Here is a 9,169-nt window from a genome sequence, read left to right as displayed (position 1 = left end):
CCCCAGAACCGGCTGAATCATCCTTTAGTCATGCAGATGAGAATTGACAGATTAATAGTTTGTGGATACAGAGAATTAGTTTCCCTTCTGATACCTCTGCAATGAATATCATTTGCTTCAGCTTTCTCGGTTCCCTCCTGATTCTCGTTTGGGGAAACAGTCCTTCCCCCTTGTAGCAGTCCGGCTGGGGTCAACTATCAACTTTCACTTTGCTTCCCAAACCTTAACCCCCACCTTGCAACCCCTGCTTCCAGCTAGGGAGAAGGTATAGGACCCAAGACTGGGCTAATAATGGCATTCTTTCTCTGGAGGTGACTTTCCCCCCTTTTTTTAAATTGTGATAAAATATACAAAGCATAATATTTATTATTGTAACCATTTGTAAGCATACATTTTAATGGTGTTAAGTACATTCACAATGTTGTGTGACCATCACCTCCTATAGCCAAAACCTTTCATCATCCCAAACTGAAACTCTGCACCCATTGAATAGTAACTCCCACATTCCTCTTCCCTCCCAGACCCTACTAACCTCTATTCTACTTTCTATCTGTATGAATTGACCTATTTTAGGGACCCCATGTAAGTGCAATCATACTATTTGGCCTTTTATGTCTGGTTTATTCTACTTAGCATAGTGTTTTCAAAGTTCATCCATCATAGAGCCTATATCAAAATTTCATTCCTTTTTATGGGTGAATAATATTCCATGGTAGGTATAAGCCACAATCCACTTCTCTCTTCCTTTGTTGATGGTCATTTGGGTTTTTCCACCTTTGGCTTCTGTGAATAATTGTGCTATGAACATTGGTGTGCAGATATCTGCTTGAGTCTCTTATATTTAACCATAAGATATATACATCTTTTATATATATAATATATAATTTATACATAGTATATATAATTTATGTATATTTAATATATATTATATATGTTATATTTATTTTTTGAAATATATATCTCAATTCTTTTACTGCTGGGTCCTATGATATTTCTTTGTTTTGTGTTTTGTTGTTTTGGAGGTTTTTATTGGGGGGGGTTGGTAGTTCCTTGTTTTTTGGTTTAAGGAACTAAATCATTTTCCACAGGGACTGTTTCTATTTACATTCCTTTTTTTTTTTTTTTCTATTTACATTCCTGCCAGCAACACAGAAGGATTTCAATTTCTCAGATCCTGGCCAACATTTACTTTCTGGGTTTGTTTTGTTTTGTTTTTGTTTTTCATATTAGCCATCCAAGTGGGCATAAAGTGGTGTTTTGATTTTCATCTCCCTAATGACTAATGATAGTAAGCATCTTTTTGAGTTCATACTGGCCATTTGTTTATCTTCTCTGGAGAAATGTCTATTCAAGTTGTTTGTGCATTTTTTAATTGAATTGAATTGGGGGGGTTGTGGTTGTTGAGTTGTAGAGGTTCTTCATATATTGCAGATATTAATCTCTGATCAGATATATAATTTACAAATATTTTCTCCCATTCTGTAGATTGTCTTTTCACTGTCATGATAGTGTACTTTGATGCATACAGGTTCTTAATTTTGTGAATTCCGATTTATCTGTTTTTTCTTTTGTTGTCTGTGCTCTTTTTTAAGATTTTATTTATTCATTTGAGAGAGAAAGAGAGAGAGAGAGTGGGATAGAGAGCATGAGCAGGGGGAGGGGCAGAGGGAGAAGGAGAAGTAGGCTCCCCACCAAGTAGAGAACCTGACATAGGGCTGGATTCCAGGACCCTGGCATCATGACCTGAGCCTAAGGCAGGTGCTTAACCATCTGAGCCACCCAGGGACCCCTGTTGTCTGTGTTTTTGATGTAATATCTGTGAAATCATTGCCAAATCCAATGTCATGAAAATTTTCTCCAATGTTTTCTTCTAAGAGTTTGACAGTTTTAACTCTTAAGTTTAAGTCTTAAGAGTTTGGTGTTAGGTAAGGGTCCAACTTCATTCTTTTGCATGTGAATATCCAGTTTTTCAAGCAACATTGTGGTCTTGGCACCCTTTTTGAAAACAATTGACCATAGATGTGAAAGAGTTTATTTCTGGGCTCTCTTTTCAATTCCATCGGTCTGCATGTCTGTCCTTAAGCCAGTACCATACTGTTGTCATTCCTATAGTTTATAGTAAGTTTCAAAATTGAGAAATGTGAGTCCTCCAACTTCATTCTTCTTCAAGACTGTTTTGGATATTCAGAGCCTCTTGCAATTCCATGTGAATTTGAGAATTGGCTTTTCCATATCTGGAAAAAAAAAAGCTGCTGCAATTTTGGTAGGAATTGTGTTGAATCTGTAGGTTGCTTTGGATAGCATTGACATCTTAACAATATTAAGTCTTCTTGTCCATGAACATAGGGTGTCTTTCTCTTTATTTAGGTCCTCCCTAATTTCTTTCAGCAACACCTTGTAGTTTTCCATGTATAAGACCTTCACATCTTTGGTCAGACTTATTCCTAATATTTGATTCTTTTAGATGCTATTATAAATGAAATTGCCTTCTGAAGTTCCTTTTTGGGTTGTTCATTAGTGGTGTGTAGAAACACAGCTGAGTTTTGTGTATTGAACTTGTACCCTTCAACTTTGCCAAATTTATTTATTAGTTCTAGTAACTTTCTTATGGATTTGGGGGGATTTTCTATACATAAGATCATATCAGCTGGTAACAGATATTTTTACCTCTTCTTTTCCAAATAAGGAGACTTTTCTCTCTAAGTTTTGAATCTTAATTTGGGAATCTGAAATTGCCTGGAACTTAGTTATCCTAGAAACAAGGCTTTCAAGAGATAACGCCTGTCCCTCAGGTGCAGAAGGCTGACTGCAGGTCACCTGCTTCCAAAGATTTGCACTGTTTTCTCTTTAGTTCTGTGGCAATTTTTTAACAGAATTTGTTTCTGTTGCTCATAATTCAGGAACCCTAGTTGATATAATGCCCTACTCTTACTTCTTTCAAAGAAACAGAATTCTTTAAAGAAAAATGTAAAGGAAGAAAGAAAATATAGCCTAAAGTGGGACTTAATTATCATCATATCCAAACCTCTTCTCTAAGAGTTCTCAGATTTTAGGCTTTATCAGAATTTCCTGCTAAATTATTTGAAATGTACATTCCTGAACTGTATCACCAGAGATTTTAAAGATTATTTTTTAACCAATACCCCAGGTGATTCTCAAGTATATGAACCATAGACTGAATGTTTTATAGGACTGATTTCTATAATATATTTGCCAAATAATGATCAAGTTTATGATTGAACACCTCTAGGGATGCTAAACTCCCTACTCTACATGGTGAATCCATTTCATTTGGGAACAGCTCTTCCAAAAAAATTTTTTTTTCCACAGTTGACTACCAATATATTCTGTATAAAACTGAATCATTGAGTCATAGAATTTTATGGTTACAGAATAATAGAGGATTTTTCATTCCCCTTCGCTTAAAAGCAACAATTTTAAAGAATCAAATGAGCCTGATGAGATGCATATCTCCACATAAATGTTTACCTCTGAAAAACACATTTCCTTTGCTCTCAATAATTTAATTTCACATAAGCATTTGTATAGGTACCTCCAATGATTTCATATCCATGGCCAAAGAACAAAGGTGACTTGGGGGTTAATGGGCAGAACCCCAAATCCCAAAATAGCCATCCTCCTTTCCCATCAGAGGTTTATTTTCTTTTGATCTTAACAACTTCTCTGTCTCGAAGAGTGAAATAATGCACACACGTCACGAGGTACTAAGTTTTACCACCTAATGACTTAGACACCAGTGACACCAGAAGAGGGTATGGAGGGAAAAATGGAAGTGCTATCACTGTGACTACTCTGTCAGATTGTTTGACATTTCTTAATTTCCCCTTATTCCTGATTTTTATTCCCCCATCTGTTTCTCCACAGTGATTGGTATTTAAACTCTTAAAAGAAAAGAAACATGTGCTGATGAAATAAGATGTTTCATTTAAATAAAAGAATAAGTGTCTGATAATTTGCTTGTGAGATCCCCCAAGGTTATTAGCATTAAAGCAATCAAAGCCTTAAACTTACAAGATGAAATTATTACACTGCAGTAGAATTGTTGGTATCGGCTAATATTTGAAAAGGGCTTCCCGGTGGGGATGGTGAGGGTAAATGAGGGGTTTTCTGTGTGTAGCCTAAAGCCCATTGGGTTCACTAACTCTGCAGTGCTAAATAATAACCTTACATAGAGAATGGTTTAGTGGAATGAAAGTAGACTGGGAAGCAGACACATTTAGCTTCAAATCCTGACTGCATCTTTTTCTACTCTAGGTAAGAGACTGATTCCATTGATTCTTTCTTTATGTGCAAATGGCAAACTCCAACAATCATTAAAGAAGTTGATTTAATTCAATATCATTTGATTAAACAGATATTTTTTGAGCACTGCAAAGTGACAGGGCACTGGAGATGGAACGGGGTTTGAGAGATTCTCTACCTTTGTTCAGCTCAAAGTTCAGCAGCTACCAACAAAAGGCAGCAAAAACAGCACCCAGAGGTCATCAGTAAAATGCACACATTATACATTAGGATAAGATACATGTGCCACAGATTAAAAAAGAAATCATGTTAGTAAAAAAAAAAAAGGAGGAAGAAATCGTGTTAGTTTTCCTTCTTTTTATTCTGTTGAGAATGGCAATAGCATAGCAATTTAAATAATTTTTCCTTGATTTCTGACATATTTGTTCTCAGAAGGCATCATCACTAAAAACTTCAAGGGTGTGTGTGTGTGTGTACTTTAGTCACTATTTTCCTCATCTGTTAAACTCCACAGTTAAATTAACAGATTCTTCCTCTGGAATTCTTATTTGAGATATATAAATTAGCTTCATGACTAGGAAACAAAATCAACCCCCAAAATAGAAATGTCAATAGACTTGTATTACAGAAGAAGGCATGAACTGAAATTCCTTAGGTCTTCTCACCTGATCTTACTAAAATAATCTCAGCTCGGGAAGGGGAATGATTTATTAAGGTCAATGAACAGTAAGAGGCTTGGACATGAGTGGAACTCTGGTCTCTTCAATTCCCAGTCCAGTGCCAATATCAATCAAAACTGTGTGGTCAGAAATGCCATCTATCCCCAGAGTGAACCCCTTGAAAGAGAAGCATGACTTTCTCTGCAAATGCAAAAGAGATGAATAGCTTATCTTCAGCCTAATTGCCAGATGAGGCCAACAGACTCTTTCCAATAGCCATTTGTCTGGTAAGACCATCCCCGCTTGAGAAAGAGCACAGATTGGAGGCATCATGCAAGCAGGGTGCATGGAGATCTTGGAAAACATCAGCTTTACCAAACAGAAAACCTCAAGCTTTAGCTCTAGTGCTGATTTAGATAAAATGCAAGCTTAAGAGCTGATTGATCCTGAAGGGATGGTGTTATAGCATTTCCTGTCCATTTACCTAAAACCGCCGGGTACTCTCTTTTCCAAACCAATAAACTCCCTTACTAGCTCCATGCCTATTTGTGGTTCTTTTCAGGAAGGAGGAGGAAGTCCCAGAGTCCCCAGCTGTCAAAGTAGATAAATCTTGCTAAAGGAGAGGTAAGGTCTTTAGGAATGAAATAATCTCCTGCAACTGGTTCATGAATACTCAAAACCTTCCCTTCCTTTTACAGAGCTGCTAACTGGGGAAATCAATAGATGCAGACTTGAGTAAGTCTAGATATTTTTGAATCTTATTAAATATATATAAGAAACCTTTGGAGGTAAACAGGATACAATAATAACCTACATGGAAGCTGAGGAAAATCAGAAAGGATCAAATGTGAAAATGCATTGTGATTTGGAGCTCAAGCTCTGCGAACAAATAGTTGAAAGGCGAGTAAACCATGTTCTCATTGGCTCTCCATAACCCACTCACAAAAGCCAAGGCCCTTATCAGGGACCACAAGGACCTCCCTCCAACCTTTGTCCATCGCTGTTTCATTGTGGATATTCCGTAACTCAACTTTGATGAGCATTATGACAATGTACATCAGGACACCTTTTTTTTTCTCCTAACTTGATATGATGAGAATCTACAACCACATAAAAGTTAGAAGAGTAGCACAGGGATTGGCCAACTGCACCCAAGCCACGCTTATCCCTGGATGTGTCATCTGTGGCACTAGAAAGGCAGTGCTGAGGGGTTGGGGCAGAGACCTAATGGCCCACAAAGCAGAAAGCATCTATTATTTACTACAGTCACTCTTTTATAGAAATGGCACTACCTGGAAAGGTAGCTATTACTTTTTATAGAAAAAAATTGCTGACCCCTGGGCTAGTACAATAAACACTTGTATACCTTCTAACAATTGCCAAGATTTCAACATGGTTGCTCTCTCTATATATACCCATGTACACAAATACATATGTATTTTTTTCCTGATCCACATGGAAGTAAGATGCAGAAATCATGACCTTTCCTCGTGAAACACTTCAGCATGCCTCTGCTAAGAATAAAAGACATTCTTGTATAAATAGCCACAACGCCTATACAACACAAATACACTATTTTTTCATAACTTAATCTAACAACCCATATTCACAATTCCTCAATTGGCCTCAGAATCTTCCTAGAGATTTTTTTATTTTAATCAATATCCTAATGGGGCAGGTGGGTGGCTCAGTCAGTTAAGCATCTGACTCTTAGTTTCGGCTCAGGTCATGACCTCAGGGTCATGAGATTGAACCCCACATCGGGCTTCATGCTCAGCTTGGAGTCTGCCTCTCTTTCAATAAAATAAACAAATAAAATCTTTCAAAAAATCAATATCCTATCAAAGTTTTACACCTTGTCTTTGGTTATTATATTTCTTCAATCTCTTTTATCTAAAGCAAACCTACCAACCTTAAATTTTTTTCTTTTTTTTCCCCTAACTAATATTGACCTCTGGGGGAGCCCAGGCCAGTGGTCTTTTTTTTTTTTTTTAAGATTTTATTTATTTGCGAGAGAGAGAATGAGAGACAGAGAGCATGAGAGGGAGGAGGGTCAGAGGGAGAAGCAGACTCCCTGCTGAGCAGGCACAGGCCAGTGGTCTTATAGAGTATTCCACATCTTTATCTATCTAACTGTTTCCTCCTGGTGTCATTAAACATTTTGGGATTTCCCCCCTGGCTCCTACACTTTCTATAAATTAAGCATTGGCTCTAAAAGTCTTGCTTAGGTTCAAGTTGAACATTTTTGGCAAGGCCACATTATAGCACAAAAGGAGAAAAACAATATTGGGTTTTCCTGCTGTTAGTGTAACGAGGCAAAGTTTGATCATTTGGTTAAGATGGTGGCCAACATTTAAGATGGTACGTTTCCTTTGCTGCTAAGAAGTAATCTGTGGGGTTGCTGGAGGCAGGAGTCTTTTGGCATCATGGAATATCTGGTTTCTCCCAAACTTTTTATTTAATGGCTTTTTCTTCTATTGATGATCAGTGCCAAAATAAATGTCTGTTTTTTTCCCTAATTCTGCAATTCTTTCCACATATTCAAGCTGATATTATTCTTCTGTATAGAAGAGGGGTTTTTTTCCCTTTTGTTTTCCTCTCTTTCTTTCTCATCATTATAGACTTATGGATTTTTAAAAAATATAATGACTACAGTTACTGTCATTATTCCTTTTTTTAAGTTTTTTATTTACTTCAGTAATCTCTATACTTAATGTGGATCTCGATCTCATGATTCCGAGATCAAGAGTCACATGCTCTTCTAACTGAGCTAGCCAGGCACACCTGGCATCATTCTTTTTGGTGTTTAAACTTCCAAAAACTGGCCAGTGGGAGCCTCTTCCCTCTGCTCCTCTGTTCTTTGGACATGGTTCACTGGTTGTTAAGTTCTTTCTTGCTTTCGGGCACAACAGCAAAACACGGCTTACCTTGTACTTTTCCTGGAATCAGGAATCAACCATTTCTCCAAGAACTGCTGGCTTGTTATTGGATAACAGTACATGCAACAATGAATCATGGAACACTACATCAAAAACGAATGATGTACTGTTGGTGACTAACATAACATAATAAAAAAATAAAAATAGAAATTGAGATCTAGGCCATGCAACGTTCAATACTATGGGGTGCCTTTTTCCTAGGCATTTACAGTGTATACATGTATGGATCCATACTTACACAAACATCATGAGTTTATATTAGGCACCAGGACTCTTCTCAATTGCAAATGAAACACAACTAACCCATAAGATTTAAGGCAGAAAAGAAGTTAGGGGTATTGAAGAGCCCTTGTAAGAAAAAGTATGGCTTCAGGAGTGGCTACATCTAGGACCTCAGATGATGCCTTAAGTCTTACTTGACTTCTCAGTCATAACTTTCCTCTGCATTGTATTCATTTTTAGGTATGACCACCCCCCCTCCAACAAGTGATGGCAAAGTATAAAATGGTAGTTCCAGTCTATTATAAACTGAAAAATACAACACCTCCAAACCCTGAAGTTCTATTATCATCACGGGGCTGGAGATTCAGCAAAGACCATGAGGGTTTCCCCCAGTTTCATTGGTTCCTTATATTCAATAATTCCTAGTGGAAGTTCTTCACCTGATTTTAGTGTTCTCCAGCATTGCTTCATGTATTGGTCTGGCTCTGATTCACTATTTTTCTTTCACACGAATTTCTCTATAACCGTTTTCTATCCCATAGGCTCTGGCCTTGTTTCCCTTACCTATAAACCTTTCAGCAGATCACTTAGATGCTGTAGGCACATCCACTGATTTTTGCTGACATCCCTCTTAGAAATCTTTAATTTCTAAATCTTCTGCTTTAATTACTGTGTCCCTGAGGATCTGCCAGTATTCTTCCATTCACGGCCTGCTAGGTGATGCTCAGTTGATTTCTTAATTCCCCCAAATCTCCTGTCATAAAGCTCTTTCTCATCCAAAGCTATAGAGTGTGACTTTTTCTCAGCAAACTCTGTCTACCCAGCTAAACTTAGAATATAATATTAGCTCTGAAAGGCACTGAGGGATCATTCAATCTATTCCCCATTGCACACCATTTTACCTTGAGGAAGGGAGGGAGGAGGCAGGCTTAAGATCAAACAGTGAATGCTTAGAAATCGTAGCCTTAATTCAGGACTCCTAAGACTTCCCCAGTTTATGTCCTAGAAATGATGCTAAGCAGACCAGCCGTCCAAGTGCCTATGCTCGGTATCTCCTGAGAGGACAGCCTATGCAAAGCAGTGGAA

General features: G+C 37.6%; 1 pseudogene; it reads left to right on the top strand.

Annotated features, from left to right (window-relative positions):
• The first annotated feature begins 5,736 nt into the window (after window positions 1-5,736).
• Window positions 5,737-9,169, top strand: part of LOC118015425 — a 117,994-nt pseudogene continuing 114,561 nt past the window's right edge.

This window comes from Mirounga leonina, unplaced genomic scaffold (assembly GCF_011800145.1).
Source record: "Mirounga leonina isolate KUSES-001 unplaced genomic scaffold, KU_Mleo_1.0 Mir_165, whole genome shotgun sequence".
NCBI classification, from domain to species: domain Eukaryota; kingdom Metazoa; phylum Chordata; class Mammalia; order Carnivora; family Phocidae; genus Mirounga; species Mirounga leonina.
Note: the sequence above shows the minus strand (reverse complement) of the source record. Positions and strands in the feature narration are given on the sequence as shown.